Genomic DNA, 25,277 nt, shown 5'->3' on the forward strand with positions numbered 1-25,277 from the left:
CGTCCCGATACAACGGGCAGTACAACAACACATGGGTGACAGTTTCCAGAAGGCCAACGCCACAAGGGCAGAAAACCGCAACAGGATTATCTTTTGCAAACCTCCAATCCAAAAGAGAAGAGGGCAACACATTGAACCGGGCCCGGGCAAATGCAGCCCGAAATTTGGAAAAATGTAGCGTTGTCAAATAACTAGCACCTCTATCTCCCCAGGGTGGCAAAATCCCAAAATGTAAAGGGGAGCAAGTCCTATTGGCCGAAGACCTAAGTTCCTGCCGTTCAATATCGCGCAACCGGAGAAATAATATTTCCTTCACCTTATTATATTCCCAAATGAGGAGTTCTGAAGGAGAAAGGCCCAGTTGAATCATACAGTGACATTAAGACTAGGAGTTTTAGTTGGCTACCGAGGGCAGCCAACAAGCTGTAGACCTGTAACATGTAGGAAGATCTCTGTTCGGTCACCCAGTTGCTATTCCCATTCTACTGGAGTATAACAACATCCATCATGATTATGGATGAAGTCAGTAATGCAACATATAGAAAGATTCCAAGTTCAAGACCAAAAGAGTCATCAGTGCAAACATTCCACCTTCCAAACATTTGCTACAACCTGAAGCTTTGCTTACAGATCAGTAAATCTGATGTCATCACCCAAATTATTCAAAGACAATTACAGAAGGCCATTTCTCAAGAATAGCATTTACTCTTTAGTAAGAGGACAGAATTATTTTTCTAAAATAAAGTACTTTTAATTGGGGCAGGGGGGAGCACATTTTGAATTCTAAATAACCCAGCCTTCCAGTTATGGGACACAAGGGAATTCTCTCTACTCTGCAGCCACTGCTGATCCTAGAACAGCTTTGACCTTCATAGTATTAGACAAAAGGGCACCAAGCCAAGCTTGCATCCTACTGATCCTGCAACTGCTCTGGTAAAATAAGGGGGGCAGAGAGAACAGATGAATGTATAGAGGGGCCCAGCTTTCCCTCCACACAAATATGAGGTGTGGGGGGAGAGAAGAAAAATACCAGCCTGCTGTGCAATGGCCTCAGTTCAGTTCTTCAGCCAATTATGCCATCAGCACTAAGTTCCATCTGGCTACAAATGAGGTGAGAAGGTCCAAGCAGCAAAGCCATAGCCCTGGCTTAGTACCGATTCTAACTCATGGAACAAAGGGTGAAAGCTTGGGGTGTGTGTGTGTGTGTGTGTGTGTGTGTGTGTGTGTGTGTTTTAAGAATGTTCAAACAAAAGGACCTCACACCCTGCAATTAGAAGTCCAAAGCACAGTTAAATGTTTAAAGAATTTGATACTATGGACGATTAGAGAATTACATCAAGGCAGGCTAAGGTTACATACATACCTCTCTCCCTCATCTGCTTCCCCCGCACACACCCCTACACCTTACTTGCCCAAAGCTACAAAGAAAGTATGGACTTGAAGAGCTGTGTGTTCCATTCACTGTGTTACATAATCAGGACTACTGAATGTTATAAAATGTACTTTCTAATTTGGTTATACTTTAAGTTTAACCAAGTTTGGGGATTGTGAATGCCAGTGTGAGAGGTTTCCCAAGAACATGAACATCTGCAATTCCATTTAACTCTATACATGTGGAAGGATAGGGTACACCTGAGAATTGACAAATTGTATATTTAAAGCAAAAGGAATACAAAGACTAAAAGCACAATTATATGCATGTTTACTCAGAAGTAAGTCCTACTGTATTCAACAGGGCTTATTCACCAGGGAGTGTGCAAATGATTGCAGTCAAGTATTTCCTTCCCCACCAATTTGGTTATGTATTGAATTTACATACTGTTCATACATGCTGGTTTTAACCTGATGACTCCATCAAGTGATGATTTACACTTAAAGAACAAACGTATTTCTCAGAAGGCCTTGAGATCACTTGACACTGCCTCAACTATAGAGCTTTTCAAAGGAGCCAGTTCACAAAACATAAGAAATTAATGATGTATACTCCAGCACTAGAGTAGCAAGGGTGTACTTTGTATTCTGTATGTCACTAGTTCTCACCTTGCTAACCACTCTCCAACATACCTTAACCTGTATGTATGCTTTGATACAAACTACCACTTTATCAGTCCTTGTCATGCATCTGATGGCTGTGCTGATGGCAAAAAGATTATGTCATAGTCATAAACCAGTCTGCTTCAAGATATATTACAGCCCTCAGTCTAATTTCTGTTAATAAAACTCAAGGCACTATACAAATAGTACAGAAGGACCTCTATATTTGTGAGTTTTCCATTCCCAGCTGCAACTGCAGATACAGAAACGGAAAATATCAAGTTATTGGCGCTATGGGATGGTGGGGCTCACATTTCTGGCCATGGGGAAATAATTCAAAATGATCAGAAGTTGGCCAAATGGGGGCGGGGGGGATTCAGGGAGAAGCTCCCTACCATGCATTGCTAGTCCCAAGTCACGCTGTGCCCTGAAAAGAGGTTTTTCTCTTTTCTTTTAAAAATGGAGCTATTTTGAGGAGGTCCAAAATGGAAACACAAACCTCTGTGATCATTTCCGGCCACGCTGACCCATGGATATGCAAGGTCAGCGAGTCCCCCCTCCCCCCGCATGCCGACTATGGATACTTTTACCTGACTGCGGATTCACAAATCTGCCATTATCGAGGTCTGGCTGTAGAGTGCCCCACACTCAGATTAGAGCACTGAGAGACTGAAAAGGTCTTTAGTATTTCCTTTCACATTCATGTACTTCATGAGTTCCTTCATGGAACTCAGAGACAGTAAGATAAAGGTAAAGTGTGCCATCAAGTCGATTTTGACTCCTGGCGCCCACAGAGCCCTGTGGTTTTCTTTGGTAGACTACAGGAGGGGTTTACCATTGCCTCCTCCCACGCAGTGTGAGATTATGCCTTTCAGCATCTTCTTATATAGCTGCTGCCTGATATAGTACCAGCGGGGATTCGAACTGGCAACCTTCTGCTTGTTAGTCAAGCATTTCGCCGCTGTACCACTAAAGGTGGTCAGAGACTGCAGGGCTACCCTATTTATTCCCATAATAACCCAAGACAATGGTTAGGCTAAGTGTGACTATCAGTGAAGTGGGTTTTCTGGAGTTTTTATAGTTGAACAAATGTCCCATACATTTTTCTTATTTACATAAACATGTTCTTAGAAAGTGTTATTATGCAAAGCCAGTACCCTAATAGACTGATCTGAATTATTTAGCATGTTTGACCTATATATTTAGAAACACACTAAAAATTTACCCAGTGTATAAAGATCTCAAAGATTTTCAAATTGCTAAGTAACTGCACTAAAATATTTGATGAGGAGGAAATACACACACTCAATGTGGTTTAAATGTTATATTCCAAACAGATTCCAAGGTCACTTGGAAGTTATACTGGAATACTTGTAAATATTTTAACATGACAGCTCAGTCTAACATGTTTAGACAATTACAACTACTTATAAAGAAAAAAAATTAAGGCACTGAAACCACATTAATGCTACTGTTTTTAGCATACCCAAAGATATGTTAGTGATCTGCTAGTTTTCTAGTCTGGGTTAACACAGTGGTGTGGGGTTAAAACTTTTTTGTGGAAATATTTGGTAGTGGAAGGTTTTTCTGCTCAATATAATTGGTGACCCAGTAACCTCATGGACAAGTGGGGAGGTTGTTGAAGATGCAGCTCCTCATGGCATTGACTCTTCGCACCAGCAACCCTATTGACCACTAAGAGCACTAGGGATAGAGGTAGTGAGCAAGGGAATCTGCTCTCTGACCACACTTGCTCTACTCTGCTTCCCCTTTGTTAGACTGATAGTTTCAGGTTTCATTCTCTCACCTGAGAAACAGACTGACTCTTCCTCCTTCCTGATGCAGTGAGCAGCTAGGCATGTCGGCCTTTCCTATCTCTGATGCACTTCCTAAATAAACTACTTTACTTACAACTTTAATAAGTCTCCAGTCAATATTAAATTAGCAGTGCTGTCCTTAACATAAGAACTTAAGGACAACCCTGCTGGATGAGGCACAAGGCCTATCTAGTCCAGTATCCTGTCTCACACAAGTGGCCCACCAGATACCTCTAGGAAGCCACAGTCAAGTAATGAGGGCATGCCCCTTCTCTTGCTGTTGCTCTCCTGCAACTGGTATTCAGAGGCTGGAAGTGGCCTATAACCACCAGACTAGCAGCCATTGATAGACCTGTCTTCCATAAATTTGTCTAAGCCTCATTTAAAACCATCCAAGCTAGTGGCCATCACCACATCCCATGGCAGAGAATTTTATAGGTTAATTATGCACTGTGTGAAAAAGTACTTCCTTTTTTGGTCCTAAATTTCCTGATCATCAGTTTCATGGGATGCCCCCTGGTTCCAGTGGTGTGAGGGAGAAAATTTCCCCTCTGTCCACTCTCTATTCTTTATATACCTCAATCCTGTCTAACCGTAGTCTTTTCCAAAGTAGAGCCCCAGATGCTGTAGCCCTGCATCATAAGGAAGGTACTTCAGGTCCTCTTCTGCACCTTTTCCAATTCTACAATATCCTTCTTAAGACATGGTGAACACAATTGTACGCAATACTCCAAATGTGGCCACACCATAGATTTGTATAAGGGCATTATAGTATCTTATTTTCAAGCCCCTTCCTAATGGTTCCTAGCATGGAATATGCCTTTTTCACAGCTGCTATGCACCGAGTCGACGCTTTCAATGAGCTGCTGACCACAACCAAGATCTCTCTCCTGCTCAGTCACTGACAGCTCAGATCCCATCAGCATATATGTGAAGTTGGTTTTTTTGCCCCATAGGCATTCCATGAACATTTGGTGGGTATCTGTCAAAAACATTTTGGAAGTCCAAGTATACTATGTCAACCAGATCACCTACATGCCTGTTGACACTCTCAAAACTGCAAAAGGTTAGTGAGGCAAGACTTGTCCTTGAGGAAGCCATAATGGTTCTCCTTCAGCAAGGCCTGTTCTTCTATAGGTTTAACAACTTTGTCCTTAAGTATGCTTTCCATCAATTTACCCAGCACAGAATTTAAGCTAACTGGCCTGTAATTTCCCATATCCCCCCAGAACCTTTTTTTGAAAATCGGAGTTACATTCGCTATTTTCCAATCCTCTGGTACAGAGCCTGACTAAGAGTTACATATTTCTAGATCAGCAATTTCACATTTGAGTTCCTTCAGAACACCTGAGTAGATGCCATCTGGCCCTGACGATTTTTAATTTTTAGTTTCTCAAGACAGTTTAGAACATGCTCTCTCATCACCTCAAACTGGTCGAGTTCTTAAGGCCCCAAGCCTGAAAAGCTCAGTTCCAGAGAGGGTATATGGTCTGTGTCCTCCATCGTGAAGACAGATGCAAAGAACTCATTCATCTTCTCTGCAATCTCCTTATCCTCCTCAATAATCCCATTTACACCCTCATCATTGAAGGGTTCGGCAGCCTCCCTGGCAGGCTGCCACGTGTTTCCTTCTGATCTACTCCTGATTCTATTCTGTCCCCTTCCGGTTTTTCTGCAATGTTTGCACCCTCGTGCCTTAGGGGATTTTGCTTGCTGAACCAGGTACTACCCAGTTCCTGCCAGCAATACCCCAGGCATCATTCTAAGAGCTGCTCTGCAATCTTTTTTATTTTAAGCACCAGCAGCCTGGTTCCATCTTGGTTCAAGTGGAGCCCATCCATTTTGTAGAGGGAGAAAATGTTTTTGGGTTGTCCCAAAATGTATCCCAATGCCTAACAAATCTAAACCCCTTCTCCCAGCATGGCTGTCTCATCTACACATTGAGACCCCTCAGCTCTGCTTGTCTCCCTAATCCTATGTGTGGAACAGGTAGCACTTCAGAGAATGCTACCCTGCAGGTCGTGGACTTCAGTATGTTATGTAGCAGCCTAAATTGGGCATCCAGGACCTCCTGACTATTTCCTAACATTGTTGGTGCCAACATGCAACACGACAGCTGACTCCTCCTCAGCACTATCTAGACACTGTGTGATATCCACACAGTGGACACTTCACATCAGGCAGGCAAGTCACCAAGCTGTCTACACGTGGGTCATAGACCCATCTCTGTGTCCCCAATAATCAAATCACTATTAGGTGGCCCCTACCCTCTAGAGAAGTACCCTCTGTGTGAGAGGATATGGGCACATTGCCCAAGGAAGCTGTCCCTGCTAAGGGAGCATTTCCCTCTTCCTGAGACTGATGTCCTCCTTCCCCGAGATGCTCATTCTCCATGACAGCAGAGCAGCTGTCAGCCTGGGAGTGGGATGCCTCTATCATCCCTTGGAGTCTCATCTACATTTCTCTGACTCTGAGCTTCTCCAGGTCAGCCACCATGGCTTCAAGGAAATGAAATTGTTCCCTGAGATCGAGGAGCTCCTTGCACCAAGGGCACACCCAAGACTTCTGCCCCTCAGCCAGATAGTTGTATATGCGACACTATGTACAATACACTGCGAAGCAACCCCTTCCCTGCTGGCATTCTACCTTCATAACTGGTTTGATTGTTTATCTAGAACAGACCTGCTCAACTTCGACCCTCCTGCAGATGTTGACCTACAACTCCCATAATCCCTGGCTACTGTAACTAGGGATTTTGGGAGTTGTAGTCCAAAAATAGCTGGGGGGCTTATGTTGAGCAGGCCTGATCTAAAATATATAGGGCTAGTTCACTTGAAAATAGGTATTGGGTATACAGTTGTCAGCTAATTCATTGTTTAAAGCTCTGTCCTCCAAGAAAAGTATAGAAGTGGTGTAGTACTCACCTTCTTTTGCTGTGGATGTGCCTTCCCACAGAGTTCCCCAAACTGCCAATAAACTCCTTCAAAATCTGTTTGCAAACTCCTGTTAGCATAACTCCTGGGAACAAAGCCTCACCTGCTGGACCCCTTGACTTCTCAGGAGCTCCTTCCAAACTGAGGAATTCAGGAATGTGACCCCATCCACAAGCTGTGTGACTCAGCTGCAGGGACAACTGAAGCTGAAACTACCTTGTCAAAAATACAGCCCTAGCCAGCCAGAATTCAAACCCTAAGAAAGCCTAGCCCTGAACAACTCACCTTGTCTGTTCCCCCCTTGCTTCTTGATTTATTTATTTATTTCATTTGCTTGGTTGCTTGCTGTTGTCTTTAGAAATAAATCAGGTTTTGCTGCCTGCCATGCTGGACCTCTTTCTTGGGTATTTCCACTGCAGGTGGGGTAGATAAATGATATCCCCTCCCAATCTAACAGAGGTAAATCCAGGTTCCCCTGGTCTAAGTCTAGCATTGAACCTTTAAGGAATGAACAAACAAAGGGATCTAGTGGCCTTCCTAGAATTGCTGTTCCTGCTCTAAGCACAATAAAATCTAGTTACTTGTAAGTATGCAATCCAGAGCAAAGCCTCTGCTGTAGATTAGAATGTTTCAGAGGTTCATATCAGAAGAGATGCTCCTGAACAATTAACAATAACATTGGGCTCAAGTACAATGAAGCAAGACAAGTACTTTACCGCATTAGCATTCTACCAGTGTAGCTAGCATTTTCTCATTGCTGAGTACAGTTATCAGGCTGTCTAGGGCTTTCTGCTTTAGCACACTTAGCTAGGAAGTAACTTCCAGCTGCTAAAACAGAGGAAGTGTTTTCCAAACATAAGATGTTGACAAAAGTGCAAAGACCCCAAATATGAGTACAGCATTTATTGGATCACACTCCAGAATCTGGAGCATGAAAGTCAATGCAGTGTTTAACGCCAGTCTTTTATGTTCTTGTCTCCAAGATGTAAGCAGCTTGCGAAATATATGCACAATTAGTGACTACTAGGAGTAGGTTTTTTCACTTGGATCATTACAAAACAGCTAACTTTTGAGGTACTTCATAAAAAAAGATCATAATCCATCAGCTTTTAACTGTTCAGGGCTAAGAAAAAACTTTCAAGATTTCTTCCACCAAGATCTCTCTATTACACAAAGATAAAATACCATCCACTAGATGTTACACGTTTAACCTGTAACAACTAGTGGATGGCATTTTATCTTTGCGTAATAGAGAAGTCTTGATGGAAGTACTGTTTAACATTAATATGCGCATAGCATTGCCAACTTATAAACTTTCAAAACATCTAGGTACTTGCATAAGACATTTAGGAGCTGAAGATTTTTCCAACCCAAGAGGAGTAAGCTGAAGAACTTGAACCACTTTTAGGGGATCAAGTCATGGGTTTGCTAAGACAGGGAAAATTCTCTGCAAATGCAAGGGATGGGAATATATTTTTAATTGTGTCTTATATGGCCTATATGGTATAGGAGACATGCAGTCCAAGAACTATGCATGTTTACTTGGAAGCAGCAATAAAAAAGCTTAAACCATTTGATAATGAAGAGTTTTCCTGCTGCTTTGCTAGCTCCCCACTCCCACCAGAAAAATTGATAGGTGGCAACGATTTATTCACCTCAGTGTTCCTTGGAGTAGGAGAGTCTCAAAGGGTAGCATTTTGCCCCAACCCACTAATTTTCATGAAGGCAGCTCCACAATGAAGAAGAAAACCTGGGAAGCCTTTTCATACTCTGATTTCAATCTGAACAAAATAATTTGGAGTCTTTTAAATGATCATCTCTCCTCTGCGGCAAGTGTTACTGAGTAAGAGTCTGGAGAACTTTGGAGGTATCTCTGCTTGGGTCCAAGTCTTGCAGAGCATAGTGGAACTTAGCTGGAAGCAAGTGTACACAAATTTAGACTTAGATTATTCTGGGTATTTGGAATAGTGAAGAGGGCTGGGTTAAGGAAAACAAAGCACGGGAGTTAATTAGGCTCCAACTTGTCCTTTCCATCAATGATTAGACAAATTTATACTGTGAGCCTTTGGGATAAGGAACAATGTGATATGTTGCCCCTGCAATCCCTTGAAAGAAGATGGCCTCTACAACAGATCAAATCTACTTAGACACACTGCAATACACGCCTTCAAAGTACAGGCCAGACCACAGTAAGGAACCTGCCCACAAAGTGTACAAACAGAAGGGTATAAATAGAAAAGTGTGACAATGAACTAGTTTCGTTAGTTGCTCTCAAACAGTTCAAGCTGTTTTTGCAACAGTGGTTTCAGCTTATACAAAAGCACTTAGTATTATATGAAAGGCCACAAAATACCTGGCCTTTCATGAAGCAAAACAATCAATGTTTGCCAAATATTGATAAATAAGCCAACAATGGAAAGTCAACAACTTGCATCATTGCTGCATAGACTTAGAACTATATTCATTTGAATTTCAGCCACCTAGGATTCTTGTAGCCTACCACAGATCAAATACCAAACTACTTTCTGCTCCATTGAACAACTAATCCTATCGCATGACCTGCAGCAATTCAGTTTAGCAGATCAACAATTACAAATATTCTGACAAAGTAAGCTTAGGTATTGTCTTGTGGCTTTACAACAGAAGTAATTAAATCCAATTTGGAAAGCAGAATTTACAGCTCACTTAGCAAATCAGGCCTCTAAAGAGATGCTTCAAATTACAGAATTTACATGCATGGACCATTAGGGCACAGCAGTGTACATCTGAACACTCTTAAAATACTTATACAATACCCCAAAAAAGGAAATCTAATGATGCTCTGTATTAACAGGCACTGCTTGAATCTCACAGTCAGAAGAATCAAATCTATGATTCAGGCCCTATTTTTCAGAAGTGGGAACCTAGAAATGGGTGTACACCAAAAGAAGGTTGCATTCACCCTGCAACATTATGTGCTGAACTTCAAAGGGAATCTTAAAGTTGGATTTGAGGATCAAATATCGAGATTTGAGAAGGAGTTGTGTGAAAATGATGAAGAATTGTCTCTAAGATGTATAGGTTGTTGCTTTTGGAGGAGACAAGAGATGAAGTGGTTAAAAAGGCTATGATAAAGTGGGCTCAAGATGTGGGTCATAATTTTGATATAGCTGCTTGGGAAAAATTATGGAAAACTGATTTAAAGTTCACTGCATGTTATACTTTAAAAGAAAATTATTATAAGATGATGTATAGGTGGTATTTTGGGGGGAAAATTAGCATGAATGTATAGAAATGTTTCAAACAAGTGTTGGAAATGTGGACAATGCGAAGGAACTTTTTTTCATATGTGGTGATCATGCAGGAAGGCAAAGGCCTTTTGGGAAATGATATAGCTGAAGAAAAATTTTAAAATGACATTTCCTAAGAGGGCAGAATCCTTCCTGCTGGGAATAACTCAAGGAGAGTTCTCCAAAAGAACTTTAACATTTTTAATGTATGCAACCACGGTGGCTAGAATAGTATATGTGCAGAAATAGAAAGACAATAGAATGCCCTCAAAAGAAGACTGGTTGATAAAAAATTTGGAATATGCTGAGATGGCAAAAATTATAGCACTTATAAGGGATGGAAATTTGGAATGTTTCAAAGAAGATTGGGAACCATTTTTTACTTTACTTAAAGAACTATTTTTCTAATATGGACCTTTCAGCAGGGTTTTAAATATAGTAATAACAGCAAGTTGGGTTGGGTAAAATTGAGTAGCAATGTGGAGTATGTATGTTTTGTTATCACAGCAATGGTTTATATGTATAGTTAACGTGAACTACACAGACAGGTAAGTGGGAAGTCAATATTTACTTAATCAAATAAATGAATGTAGTTGGATTGTAAAGCTATTGTAAAAGCCAATAAAATTTTAAAATGCAAGAACTTCAAAGGGAATCATAATCACCCCCAATACCATAATATGAATACAATCCCAGGAGTAAAGCCTCCATTACAGTTTAACTAACAAAATGTCTAGTTACTCCTAACTTACTTTTTCTATACTGCAAGGTATTTTACAACCTCTGTCCAAAGACCCCCTTAGTTCCTCTTAAGCAAGTAATGGATTAAGTTATGGCCATCAATCAATTAACTAAGATGGGAAAATACCACAGAAAACTAGAAATACTCATATTAGGAGTAAGCAAGAGATTGCTGGTTCAAATACCCATTGGTGAAACACCTGTATTGGGCAGAGCAATACAGGAAGATGCTGAAAGGCATCATCTCATACTGCACAGGAGATGGCAATGGTAAGCCCCTCCTGTTTTCTACCAAAGAAAACCACAGCTCTGTGGTCACCAGGAGTCGACACTGACTTGATGGCACATCTTTACTTTTACAGAGAGGGATAAAAATTAGAAACAGATAAGTTCTTGCTGATGTATGCCAGTGACTTATCTATAAGGGGGAGCAGATTACCAAGGCAGACCTCCAAATAAGGAGCACACACTACTACCACAACTAATATACCTTGTATATCACTTTCCAACAAGAATTCTCAACACTTCATGTAGAAAAAAAGTGGATGGTTCCCTGTCCCCAAAGGGCTCACAATCTGCTATCTCTAAATTGCAATTGCTCTTCATTCCACTTCTATAAAGCCCTAGTAATTTTAAGCCCGTTAGATTAACGGGCGCTTGTAGACCGCCCCCGCCCCCGGGCCCAGTCCTTCCGCCACGGCCCCCGCCGCCAGCGAGCCCAGTCTCCCTGGCGTGGCGGCCGCCGCCATCAGGCCCAGTCTCCTTGCCGCGGCCACCGCTGCCTCGCCCGCACTCCCACCGCGGCATCCGCCGCCATCGGGGCCAGTTGCCCCGCCGCCGCCACCTCGCCCGCGCTCCTGCCGCCATGGCGGCCGCCACCATCGGGGCCAGTCGCCCCGCCGCCGCCTCGCCCGCACTCTCCTCCCTGTGTTGGCGGCGGCCGCTTCTCCTCAGCCCGCCGCTTCTCCTCCTCCCAGCCCCAACATGGCCGCCGTGTCTCTGCGGCCGTATCTTTCTCAGCCGTTCTGGGCATGCCAGAATGGCCGAGAAAGACACGGGCAGAGAGACACGGGATTACACCGTGGCTCTTTATTACAGAGGATACCACACACTCCTCTCTCTCAAACTATTGGCAAAGAATCTATATTTTAGATGTTTCAGGAGCTTACATGCAGATTTGTTTATGTATTTATTTAATACATTTCTATACTGCCCCATACAAAGAAGTCCCTGGGCAATTCACAAACTAAAATAACCATTAAAACATCAATATGATTAAAACAATTTTAAAAACAAAATTAAAAAACTAAAACCTGAAGCTTTAAAATTATAAACTAAAAGCCAGGTTTCAACTCCTTTAAAACTTCAGAGAATGGGAAATTATTTCATTAGAAAGCATGTTCCAGAGTCCCGGGGCAACTCTAGAAAAGGCCCAGTTTTGTGTCGGCACCAACCGAGCAGATGGCAACTGCAACCAGACCTCCCCAGTTGATCTTGGCAGCAGGGTTCATGAAGAAGAAAGCGTTCTCTTAAATACCTCAGACGCAAGCCGTTCAAAGCTTTATAGATAATAGCCAGAACTTTGTATTTTGCCTGAAAACGTATTGGCAGCCAGTGCAGTTCTTTTTAAATGGGTGATGTAGTGAACAGACAGCAACTGCTGGGTTAATGGTGCAACAGGCTGTTTTCCCCATGACTGACAGGCTATAGGCCTGAGCCAGACCCTATCTGAAGAAAAGATGGGTGGGGTCAAAAGTGTTCCCCAGGGACTTCTGGGAAGAAGGGTGGTGGAGAGAGATGTAATGGAGTTTGGCAAGGCTCTCTCAGGGTGGATTCTGTCTGTTCCAGGACCAGGAATGGCTGGGTTGGTTTTACCAAGGTCCTGGTGAGTTCCAAGAGAAGAGAGAAGCCCAAGCTGAGGCTTCTGAAGTTAGAATTAGTAAAAGTGTTAGTAAGAATTTGCATTAGAAATTTTATTTTATTTTGTGTGTTGTATACCCAAGTACCTTGTTTTGTAATCACTAATAATTTAATCTGAATTGCAACCAGCAATGCTTGACAGCCTAAATTGTTTATTTCGTAGCAGAATAATAAATTGGTTGCTTTGTTTTAAAAGTTAGCTCAGAGTGTTTGACTGGCAAGGGAAGCCCCTAGTTCACACCCCCCCCCAGAAGGATTGCAAAGGCCTGCTATTTTCCCACTTAAACATTCATATGTGTGACCACATTTTAATATGTACCTGCTAGCACAGTAAGGAGGGGACTGGGCATTATTGCTCCCTACAGTCAGTAAAAGCCCTATTACTTGGAGAGCGGTTGGTGGCAGCAAATTCAAACTACCAGAGATTATTTTAGTTAATTTAAGACCAGGTCAGCCCATGAGGCACAGGGAGATGTGACTCAGCTAAAATTCGTCACGTGAGCTGGCTTGGTCCCTTACAAGCGTAATGTGATCTCTATGGGGAACCCCGGAGACTAACCTGGCTGCTGCATTCTGTACTAACTGCACTTTCTGAACTACATACAAAGGCAGTTCAATGTAGAGCGCATTTCAGTAGTCAAGTCTGGATGTTACCAGCATACGCACCACTGTTTTAAGGTCAATTATCTACAGAAATGGTCATAGCTGGCATATCAGCTGAAGATATGCACTCCTGTCCGCCTCTTCAACCTGAGAGATCAGGGAGAGGTTCGGATCCAGAAATACTTCCAGACTACATACCTGATCTTTCCAGCAGGAGTGAAACCCCATCCAAAATAGACAGTTCTAAACCACTTCCTGAGTCTCAATCTCCCACAATGAATACAGATGAAACTCGGAAAGTTAGAATATCGTGCAAAAGTCCATTAATTTCAGTAATGCAAATTAAAAGGTGAAACTGATATATGAGACAGACGCATTACATGCAAAGCAAGATAAGTCAAGCCTTAATTTGTTATAATTGTGATGATCATGGCGTACAGCTCATGAAAACCCCAAATCCACAATCTCAGAAAATTAGAATATTACATGGAACCAAGAAGACAAGGATTGAAGAATAGAACAATATTGGACCTCTGAAAAGTATACAGTGTACTGTGCTTGATTGGCCAGCAAACTCACCTGACCTGACCCATAGAGAATCTATGGGGCATTGCCAAGAGAAGGATGAGAGACATGAGACCAAACAATGCAGAATTGCTGAAGGCCGCTAATGAAGCATCCTGGTCTTCCATAATACCTCATCAGTGCCACAGGCTGATAGCATCCATGCCACGTCGCATTGAGGCAGTAATTGCTGCAAAAGGGGCCCAAACCAAGTACTGAATACATATGCATGCTTATACTTTTCAGAGGTCCGATGCCTAGCCATGCTACAAGAATTCAGTCCAACCTTTGCCCTGCATTTCTGGTGTCTATAGTAGCTACGTTTTGAAGAATGCAAGAAGTACACCTGCCTCTGTACAGACTCCATTTAAGTTCCCATTGCCAACAGCTATCAATAGACCATGGATCTTAATCCTTTTTAGCAGCCATTTAAAGAATGGCAGTCACATCCCGAGGTAGTGAATTCTACATGTTCATTGTGTTGTATGCAAGTACTTTCTTTTGTCTGACCAATCCATTTCAGACTACTCAAGTAAACACCTATATATTGGGCAGTAGCGATATAGGAAGATGCTGAAAGGCATCATCTCATACTGCATGGGAGATGGCAATGGTAAACCCCACCTGTATTCTACTAAACAAAACCACATGGCTCTGTGGTCGACAGGAGTTGACACTGACTCGATGGCAAAATTTTACTCTACTCAACATATTATGGAAGGGAAAAGGTTTCTCCCTATCCACATCCTGAGATTTATTTCTCTCTCTCTCTCTCTCAGGCGTACCCATGGCTAATCCCGTGTGTGGCAGCTCTTGCAAGAGTTCGCGAGCAGCTTCTGGGAGTTGCGAGAGCTGGAGAGGAGGAAGGGAGGGAGACTGAGGAGGAAGAGGAGGCGCCATTGCGAACCACTGAGGATGGCCGAGCAGATGGCGAAAATGGGGCCACTGGCCTCCTTGCAAAGAGGACAAGAGCTGGCGGGGGGAGGGAGGTCAAGGAGGAGGCGGCGCCAGCGGTGCTGCCACTGCAAGCAGCTGAGCAGGCAGTGAAAACTGGGCCACTAGCCTCCTCACGAGGAGGATGAGAGTTGCTGGCGAGAAGGTTGGCAAGGGAGACTGGTGAAGGGAAGGGAAGGGAGAACTGGCTGAGCCCTGAAATGGAGGAGGAGAAAGGGAGAACTAGGGGTACCGATGCTCTGCACCTGGGTCAGCCAGCATAACTTAATCACCAATGTTATTCAACTGTGCAAAATACTTTGTGCTTATACCCACCTTTCTGTTTTTGATACAAAGGAGGCTAATAAATTCAAACACCTAACATCACAAATATATTTATTGCATTTTTAGGCCACCTTGTCACATAGGCCCTAAGGTGGTTTCCAATAATTAACACATTTATTAGCAACTAAAAGCATCACCAGATTAAACAAAATAAATAAATAAGACCACCAGAGTCCTCTCATGGCTCAAAAGCTTGAATTAAGAGAGCAGACTTTACCTGACTGTGAAAGGTAATGAAGGAGAGTATCTTCACAGAGAGAGAGTTCCACAGCCTGGGGCAACAACTAAGACGGACCCTGCCCCACTCACCCAGCAGCCAGGCCTCTGCTAGCTTCAGCACACAGAGCAGAACAACTTGTAAGACAGATAAATTCAAGCAGTCCTTCAAACATTTAGGACGCAAATTAAGAATTTTAAAGATCAAAAGTTGCACCCTGAATTGAACCTGAACACTAATTAGCAGTCAGTGCAGTTCTTTTAGCACTGAGCAACCCCAGTTACTAACCTTGTGCTGCATTTTGCATCAGCTGAACTGCTGGATACTTTTCAGGGGCAGCCCCACATAAAGTGTGTTGCAGTAATCCAAATGTAATGTGACTAGTGTTCCCTCTAACAGGGATTCCCAGATGTTGTTGACTACAACTTCCATAATCCCACAGCAAAAGCCACTGCAGCTGGGGATTCTGTGAGTGAGTTGTAGTCAACAACATTTGGGAATCTCTGTTAGAGGGAACAATGAATGTAACTAAGCATGGTTAACTTTTTCAAAGCAGGGTCACAGCTGGTACACAAGCCAATGCCATGCAAAGGTACTCTTCTAGACTGCCACTGACCCATCCAGAAACACCCACCCGCAGGCTGTGCACTTGTTTCTTCAGAGACAGCAACCCCAACTAAACAGATTGAACTCCTAACTCCCTACTTGGTTATCCTACTGACCTCCAATCTCTCTCTCTTATCTGGATTAAGACTCAATTTGTTTGCCCACATATACTACTTCCAGCCCCTAGTTCAACATGTCCAACACCCTGGGATCTGATTATAAAGGGAGACAGAACTACATGGTAGGGATGTGCACAGAGCCGTGGCGGGGCGGCTTGAAGGCAGCAGGGTCTCCCTTTAAGAGCGGGGGAGGGTGCACTTACCCCTCCTGCCGCTTTCCCCCACCGGCGTCAGTTTTTTTAAAAGCCCATCAGGGCAGCAGTGTACCACCCTGCCGCCCCATTGCCCTCGTCTTCTGGATATGACTGGAAGTCGCCGATGCACACGCCGGCATGGGCACGTGTGTGTGCATGACATGTGCGTGCCCATGCTGGCACGCGCAGGCGCGTCGGTGACTTGCGGTCATATCCGGAAGACGAGAGCAACGGGGCAGCAAGGAGGTATGCTACCGCCCTGATCAGCTTTTTAAAAAACCGACGCCAGCAAGGGTAAAGCAGTGAGAGGGGTACGTGCACCCTCCCTACCCCTTAAAGGAAGACTTTTGCCGCCTTCAAACCGGAGGAACCATGCTCTATCTTCTTAAGACAGACTGAGAGGGAGCTTGCCAAGGTGTCCCCCCACCTCAGAAAATTCCATGAGAACAAAGTAGTGGGATGAGAAGGAAGCAGGGAGAGGCAAGGGACGTAAAGACAGATGCAGGAGTGATTTTAGAAGTGTCCTGTAGTCATGCTCTTTTTTCCCTTCTTAAAAAATGAGGAACAGCAGGAGGAGGAGGAAGAAAAGGAAACTTCACCCAACCTGGAGAAAAACAGAAGATGGAGGCCAGAGGCAATGGAGCAAGACAGGAAAGGAACTGGATGGGTCCTGCTGGGTAAGGCAGCAGCCTAGCTATCCAATACCTCCCTGTCTTCTGGAGCAAGTGGGAGACCTTAACTCATTGTATGAATGATGACCTCCTACACTGTGGGAGAACCCAGTGTTTAGCTCTCTTAACCTGAAGGGGTCAAGAGAGGGCTTATTCAAGGAAGATTTCACAGCATCTTCCCCTCTTTCAGTAAAACACTGGCAGTCCCCTCTAACCTGCAGGCTGTTCTCCCTTAGACAGTTTAGCCAAGGAGGGCAAGCATCAAAGGTCCATTGAGTCATCCTCCTGCTACAAAAGGATCTCATCTACATTCCCAAAAGCTGACAGACAACTGTCTGGATCCATTTGGCTCCTAGGATGGTCCAAAATACACACAGACCAAGCATATGACCTGCTAAATAGGTGGGACCAGGAATACTTGGAACACAACCAAAGTTCATGGAAGCCATGAACTCCTGAGCCAATTCTGACAAGGGAGCCTTAGTGCACAGAACAAAAACACAACACAACTAACTTAGGAAACATCAATACTACCTGCAAGATTATCAGCTGCCTCGAGAAGTAAGACTGTTGGACAGTATGGAATGCACAGCACAAAGCCTCTGTTCTATCCCAGACACCCAGCTTCTCTTACACTCACCCCCAGATCTGGCTTGCTGCTGTACAGAGAACCCTGGTGGACAAGATTGACAGAGATGCACATTCACACATGCTTCATCCAGCCAGATCTCATGATACATAGCAGGTCATCATGTCCATTCAGAATTAAATCCTGGATGGAAGTTTCCCCATGCAGTTTATTACTTAGTTAACTTAATATTCAGAAGCATGAGTGCCAGTCCCAGGGAACTGCCACTGATGTCATTGGGACCCCACAGCCTGGGAGACTACCCAGAAGGAGACACCAAAACATGGTCAGACACCCTTCCTCTGGTACAGCCAAACCACCTTTATTTAAAATATTTCTATGCCACCCAGAACTTGTGTCTGGGCGGTTACACTCCTTACACCTTACTCTCACATCTCCCCCTGCCATCCACTCACCGAGTAGGCATATACTGATTCCTCCTCATTCCACCTCAAAACACATACAGCCCTCAAATTTTTTTTAAAACCTAATAAAATGCACATACTAGTCGATCTCTCAACTCCAATCTTCTCCCATTATAGGGCCCACTAAAATCGAGATATAAAGTCCATTATTCCGGGCCTAGCAACCAGAGAGGTAGGTATTTCAAGTAGTTTTTTCAAGTAGCCAAGCAGAAATTTTAGAAATTTTTCCACCCCACATCTCTGCTCCCAACTAACTATAGTCACAAATAGCCAATCCAGGAAAGGGAAGGTGCTCTCCCCCTTGCCCCTACCATTGAAAGTGACCCAGCAGTGGCAACCTATTCCAATAAATAGACCTGTTCCAGAGCAGTAGGTCACAAATGGTCAGATGTTTTGATCCATCTGTGGGTGGCCTTTTCACACTAATTACAAAACAAATAAGATTTAACTACAGAGAGCACATAATCAGTGCAGTTAAAATCTAGCTGCTCAGGAGCCACAGTCCAGAGAATGCTTGCATGCAGAAGATTCCAAGTTCCCTCTCTGGCATCTGGAAGATAGGGCTGAGACACACTCCTGCTTGTAACCTTGGAGGAGCCACTGTCAGTCTGTGTAGACAACACTGAGCTAGATGGACCAATGGTCTGACTCGGTATAAAGCAGTTTATGTTCCTCTGTTCCTATGTAATGTGTCTTCTTCCCAAAGCCAAGGATTACCATTTCCTCCCCTAGTCTTTGCATTCTTGAAAGAAGAGCATGAAGGGGACAAATATGTCACGATCCTCAGTCTATTTTAGGGAATATGCTCAATGTGGTCCTGCCCGAGTGTACAACCTACTTCTGATATGATTAGCCCAACTGATAAGGGTCCCAAGGAGTCCCAAATTCTCATTCAGTATAAAGAGTTTCACACATTTTTGTAGTAGTTAGAACATCTGTAGTGGCACATTGCTTTTTTGTGGGTTTTTTTGAACACTGCCAGGAACACTTGCACAATCAAAGAAGCTCACATATTACAGCTAGTACAAGAGCACAGCCATATGCATAAATGATTATTCCTTAAACTACAGATCAGGGATAGCCAGCTGGTGGTACAGGCTGCATCCAGCCTCACTAGTAGCCCCCTGCATTCCCACTTCACTTTTGACTTGCAAGGTACTGAGTTTCACCTGGCAACCACCCCTCCAAGCAGGATATGATACAAGAGCCCCCACTTCCTGGTCAAAATAGTACCTACCTGGTGTGAATCAGTGTTTCATTGCTTTTGATCTGGCCAGGGCTGCTCCTCAATTCTGCTCAGGAAACAACATTGGCTGGGCTGAAATGAGGATGCGAGTGCTGTGCTGTGTTTCTTGCCCAACTAGCAGGCTCCCTGCACGGGAGGGGTTTACCATTGCCTCCTCCTGTGCAGTTATGAGATGCCTTTCAGCATCTTCCTATATCACTGCTGCCCAATATAGTACCAGTGGGGATTCAAACCAGAAACCTTCTGCTTGTTAGTCTCTGGATATGACCTTTTCCAGGAGATCCAATGCCCCCTTATAACAGGTGACAAATCACAGGCAGTAATAGTAATACTTTGTGCAAAGTCAGCAAGCTACTTTCTTGATTTACTCTTGGTTCTCTGTATGTAATTCTAAAGTAGAGGCAGGGCAGCCTGAAAGAATAATCATTTGTTTACTACTTACAGCACCTGACTACACAACAAGTATATTATACTAGTAAATATAACTAATCAAAAGGTGCTCCTCTACTCTCATGAACCACTTGCTACATGGTAGTGTGAACTGTCCCATTAACAGGACCATGGCTAATAGCCAGCATAACTTTTGTCACAAAGGGTTCGGCATGATGCTTAAGAGAACCAAAAATGTAGTCAGCAATGCTTAATTGCATACTGCAGGTAGTAAAACTTCTTTAAAGAAATGTAGCCACACACACTTTATCAAGTGGACAGATTATACAACCAACAGGATTGCATGCCATTTAGACCAAATATTTTCTTCCACTTCTAATAGTATTAGATACACATGAATTTTCAATACCACAACGTCCTGTTTACACTGAAAACTTAAAATTAGCTTCTAGGTGGACACAACTGCAGTCTTGTATCAAGGAGTATGGTGATATCACTGCTTAAGTTTATACATTTATGTTCCCATCAGGTGCCCAATAACCTCCTGTTACCACACCATTTTTTATACACACAGGTATAAAACTCTGAACAGAGAATCACTTCATATTATACTGAGTCAGCTGAACTCTTGCAAGTAATTCCTTGGAGAAGGCACAATCTCATACATTACACTGTTCTGGTATAGGGATGTGCACAGAACCGTGGAGGCGCGGTTCAGCACCAAGGGGGGTCTCGCTTTAAGGGTGGGGGGAGTTGTACTTACCCCTCCCGCCACTTTTCCCCCTCCGGCACTCCGTTTTTCTACAAAGTTTTGTGGGCAGCAGCATTCCTCTCTGCCACCCCTGCCCCCATCGTTGGCTGGAAATAGCGGATGTACCCGCCCCTCGCGCATCCACCATGCACGTTGCGTGTGACGTGCGCGGCCGATACTTCCGCTATTTCCAGGCAAAGACGGGGGCAGGGGCAGCAGGGAGGAACGCTGCCACCCCAAAACTTTGTAGGAAAACAGAGCACCGGAGGGGGGAAAGTGGCGGGAAGGGAAAGTACAATCCTCCACCCCAAACCGGGCCACGTCCGAACCAGTTTGGAGGCCTCTAAAATGGCCTCCGGACCAGTTCGGGAACATCCCTATTCTGGTACTTAGACTGCTCACATGAGCAGTATTTGTGAGAGTGAGTCACTGAATATGACACACAACCCGGGGTAGCTCAGTGAGCATTCCTTCTGGATCAAGAACTGTAGAAGAGATCCTGCAAAACCTTTGCAGGTAACAACTCTTTGTACATTTTTTTCTAACTTTATTTTGCAGTTGCAATTGTAACACACAAGGGTGTGACATACTGCTGTAAAATTAACCCATTCTCAGATGAAGCAAATGTTAATCTGCTTGTTACATCATGAGCTCTAGCACAAATCATTTGTAAAAACGTCAAATGCAAACATGCAATATGATCATTTTGGCACTCATAAGAAAAGCTTGAAGAATGTTTCCAGCTTTCCTGAACACAAGCCAATCTTGTTTAGAATGGAAATAATTCACACATGTAGGTTGACACTCAAATCTTAAAGACACTTTTAAACAACTAAGAGCATCACAGTATCTCAGACAACTTATTCCTGCAACTTGAGAGCAAATAGGGTAGGTTCAAGCCTGGGCTCAACTCTCAGATCAACAACAAATTCACCACATGTCCTTGAGCAAGTCTACTACAGGCTTAGTTCCCACTAAGTGTAAAGTGAGTAAACAACAATCTACATTGCAAGGACAAGCAAAATAAAGATTGTCAAGCACTTTTTACATGCAATATTCTATTAAAAACTGTTCATCTGCCCTTCAGAGTACAGAGAGCCATAACTCTTGCTCTTATCTAACAGAAGGGTTGCAAGAGGAAAATCTGAAAGCTTATGGGCATAGTCTGGGAACAAAGAAGCTCTCCTCATCTGCAGATATTACAGCCTTGCAAATAAGTTCGGAGAGGAGAGCTGGTCTTGTGGTAGCAAGCATGACTTGTCCCCTTAAGCTAAGTAGGGTCTGCCCTGGTTGCATATGAAAGGGAGACTAGAAGTGTGAGCACTGTAAGATATTCCCCTCAGGGGATGGAGCCGCTCTGGGAAGAGCAGAAAGTTCCAAGTTCCCTCAGCATCTCCAAGATAGGGCTGAGAGAGATCCCTGCCTGCAGCCTTGGAGAAGCCACTGCCAGTCTGTGAAGACAATACTGAGCTAGATGGACCAATGGTCTGACTCAGTATATGGCAGCTTCCTATGTTCCTAAGTCTAAGACACCTTGGTTCACATGTCTGTGCTAATCATTTGTGGCTAAAAACACACAGCCCAATTCTAGACATGTTTTCTCAGAAACAAGTCTCCAAGTTTAGCAAAATTGATTTGAGTGTGCATAAGAGTATAACCAAATTTGTAAAGCTCCCCTGCTTGCTCACCTGGAGGCTATTCTTGCTTATCACAGGTAAAAACATAAACAGCCATTTGCAGAGTTGTCTAATACTATTTGTAAGTACTACTATACATCACCTGCTCTCTACAATCACTATACATTAGAAACCATTAGCAAAGGCCAGATGCTCTGAAGAAATTATTTTCACCCCATCACTCACCTACGGCAAATCATTCCGTTCCTATCTCTGGCTCCCTTGCATTCTTTTTGCCCAGCATGCCTATGTAGATCAAGTTCTTTTAATCCTTGCCTTAAAAGTACATAACATGTTCACAGCCCTGATCATAGTACAGGTCATAAGTGTGATGTTGTAATACATGTAATTATGGCAAACAAAATCTCACCCTGCTCAAGACAGCCAACCTGAATGACTCTGGAGCAAACTCACTCAACAGAAGTGCACTTCCTGAGTACTTTACCTTTTACAACAATAAGTCTTTCCTGTATTACAAGAACAAATCTACCCTACTCAGCAGTAAGTTAGCCTGGAGAAACACACTTGTGCATGACCCAGCAGCCTAGACAAGAATACCAGGAATTCCCAGAAGCCACACACATTCATTGCTACCAAGACAAAGGCTGCTGCATATCCTAGTCACAATCTTGAGCACAATTAGATCAAGGGATCTTTTCTGTATATAGTTATGGCCAGGACTGCACTGCCTATATTTTAACACCTTATTTCTGAAAGTTTCAGCATCCCATTTTACAGTTGTTGATCAGTGCCACCCCCTCATGTTGGACAGGCACTAAACTTTGTTGTACACGTGTAAACTTTTTATGCAGTAGAATTTATTTCAAGAGCTTTGCATCTCAATAACAAAAGAAAGGCACTCTTTGGCACAAGCTTTTCTTGAAAAGGATATTGGATTTTTCCACATTAAACAATGTTTACAAAAAAAGCTAGATTCTGAAAATGGATCAAAAAAATATGGAAGAGCTAGATTCATTTTTTTGACATTAATTAACTGCAAAAAAAAGAACATGACAACAACTGAACTTCAGTCAGCCCTGTGAGACTTTGGGCTGGTTCAGATGATCAACTATCTGCAATCTGAATGGCATTCACAATCCTGCACTCACAATTGCCAGTTTATTGTCTGAACAAACCCTATATTTAAATCTTTGGGGCACTTAGAGGGGTGGGGGAGGAAAAAAGAGGAGAGAGAAATTACTGAATTCTTGTCCCAGGCTTAGTTTCACAGAATCACAGAGCTACAATCTTATAAATCAATATTTCATTTCAGAAGGGAATTTATAAATACAGTTATCTTCATTTTATTACTAATCTGTCTTCATTCCAATGCTTTTCCTCTCTGCTGCCATGAAAGGATAAGACTCAAAACATCTTTGGCAGAAGAGTCCCACTGAAATTAATGGAACTTAATCTAATCATAACTAATTTGTCTCATTTATTCCAATGGTGTTTAGACTAACTTAACTGGAGCCTTCTTAGTACTTCTGTCTTTTGGAAGCAAAGTTTGTGTAATTGCTCCCAACTGCTTCATTGTTCAGGGGAAGATGGAGAGTTTCAGCTAATGACTCTTCTTCCCCCTATCACACAGTGGTGGTGGGGAGGGGAAAGGTTTCAAATGAAACCTGCTGTCCTCCTCATTGTAAAGTTAAATAATGATGAGCCAAAACACCCTTTTCTGTCCCTCTGGATTCCAAGTAGAATAACTCAAAGCACACCAATACAAACCTGAGTAGAGTATGCTTATTCGAAAGTAAGCCTGCTCCCTACAGTAAACAAGAACACTTAGGATTGCTATCTTAAACAAAACTTGCAGGGAGGAATTATTGGTAGTTAAGAGGAATTGGGGGGAAAGAATCTGCTAGCAATATTCTACAGGTTTCCACTGCTTGCCTCTCACCACATTTACACATGGAGAAAGGAACAGTAATAAAAAGGCTGAACAGCACAATTCTGTTAATGTTTACTCAGAGGTAATGGGTCTTACTCCTTAATAAGTGTATCTACAATTGCAGCCTTACTCCGCACACACTGACTTGGAAACTAGTCCCCACCGAGCTTTGTAAGTATTTGCTCCCAAAAAGACGTGTCCACGAATGGGGCTGCAGGACGCCTGACCCCCTTTCACGTTGACCTGGCTGCAAGCTTCCACAGAGGCCTCTGGGCCTGCAGATGATGGGAGCTGTAGTCCACCAACATCGGGGGTCCCAAGTCTGAGAACCTTAATAGAACCCGACTCCAAACGTGCCTTTTTTTCCTCGGAAACTTAAATCCCCGCAGAGATCAACGGGTGCCTCCTTCCAGGTAAAGCGTGGGAAAGGATTGCGGCCCAAGGCTACGCACGCTTACCCCTGGGGGGCAGTCCCGTTGGGGTTGCGGGGGGGGGCCTTTGCTTGCAAGCAGACGTGCACGGGATGCGGGTCATGAGGGGGCGGTTGGGAGGCAGCAGCCTCGCAGGCTCCTCTGCCTTGAAGCCCAGCTGCAAATTCGATGGATGTGCGTCTCTTAAAACAAAAAAGAGAAAGGAGCAAGAGAGAAAGAAGAGGAGGGCAGCTCGGGGGGCCGGATCCCACCCCCACCCTCTTCGCCCCCCCCCCCCGCCGCCGCAGGCCTCCCCCACCCTGCACCCCTCCTCCACCTCAGCCCCGCCTACTCCCACCACAACAAAGCCAGGGAGCCACCCCCCCACGCCGCGCAGCCCAGGCCTGGGGCCTAGGGCGCTCTCCTCTTCCCCGCGCGCCCGCGGCCCCTCGCTTCGGGGCCTGGCCGGCGCCCCACTCGGCCCCCGCCGTGCCCTTCCCCCTCAGCCCCGCCAAGACCAACCTCCTCGCCCCCGCGCTGCGCCTCTGCCACCCTCGCTCGCCTTCTCGCCGGACGGCCCTCAGCGCTCCAGCCCCGCCATTGGCTGACGAGCCTCGGCCACGCCCCGATCCGCTACCATGCCCGATTGGCCCAGACTCTCGTCCGTCACCGGGAGGCGGCCGCGCGGAGTCGGTAGAGGGGCGGGAGGGGGCGTGCCTGGAAGGTCCCGCCCACACCCTTTACGCGTCGCCCCGCCTTCCTCCCCTCCTCAGTCGCTTTCTTTCTCGCCTCGCTTCCCATAAGACAGCAGCGATTGGCGGGAACGCCAGCCAATCGCCTGGACGCCAGGCGCGCGGAGGCTTGGGGAGGTGGAGGGTGGGACGGGGCCGTCCT

At 44.3% G+C, this 25,277-nt stretch overlaps 1 protein-coding gene across 3 annotated transcripts in view; it reads right to left on the reverse strand.

Moving 5' to 3' along the window:
- SMAD2 (SMAD family member 2) overlaps nt 1–25,054 on the reverse strand; it is a 95,721-nt gene extending 70,667 nt beyond the window's left edge. Inside the window, exon 1 of one of the 3 annotated variants that reach the window (XM_053295974.1) lies at nt 24,906–25,054. The gene's annotated coding sequence lies outside the window, so the exon portion shown is untranslated. Of the gene's footprint in view, nt 1–24,431; nt 24,587–24,905 lie in introns of those variants that run through there. The other 2 variants (XM_053295976.1, XM_053295975.1) reach the window with 2 other exon arrangements.
- Nucleotides 25,055–25,277: the final 223 nt, after the last annotated feature.

The sequence above is a fragment of the Hemicordylus capensis genome, chromosome 2, assembly GCF_027244095.1.
Source record: "Hemicordylus capensis ecotype Gifberg chromosome 2, rHemCap1.1.pri, whole genome shotgun sequence".
Classification (NCBI taxonomy): domain Eukaryota; kingdom Metazoa; phylum Chordata; class Lepidosauria; order Squamata; family Cordylidae; genus Hemicordylus; species Hemicordylus capensis.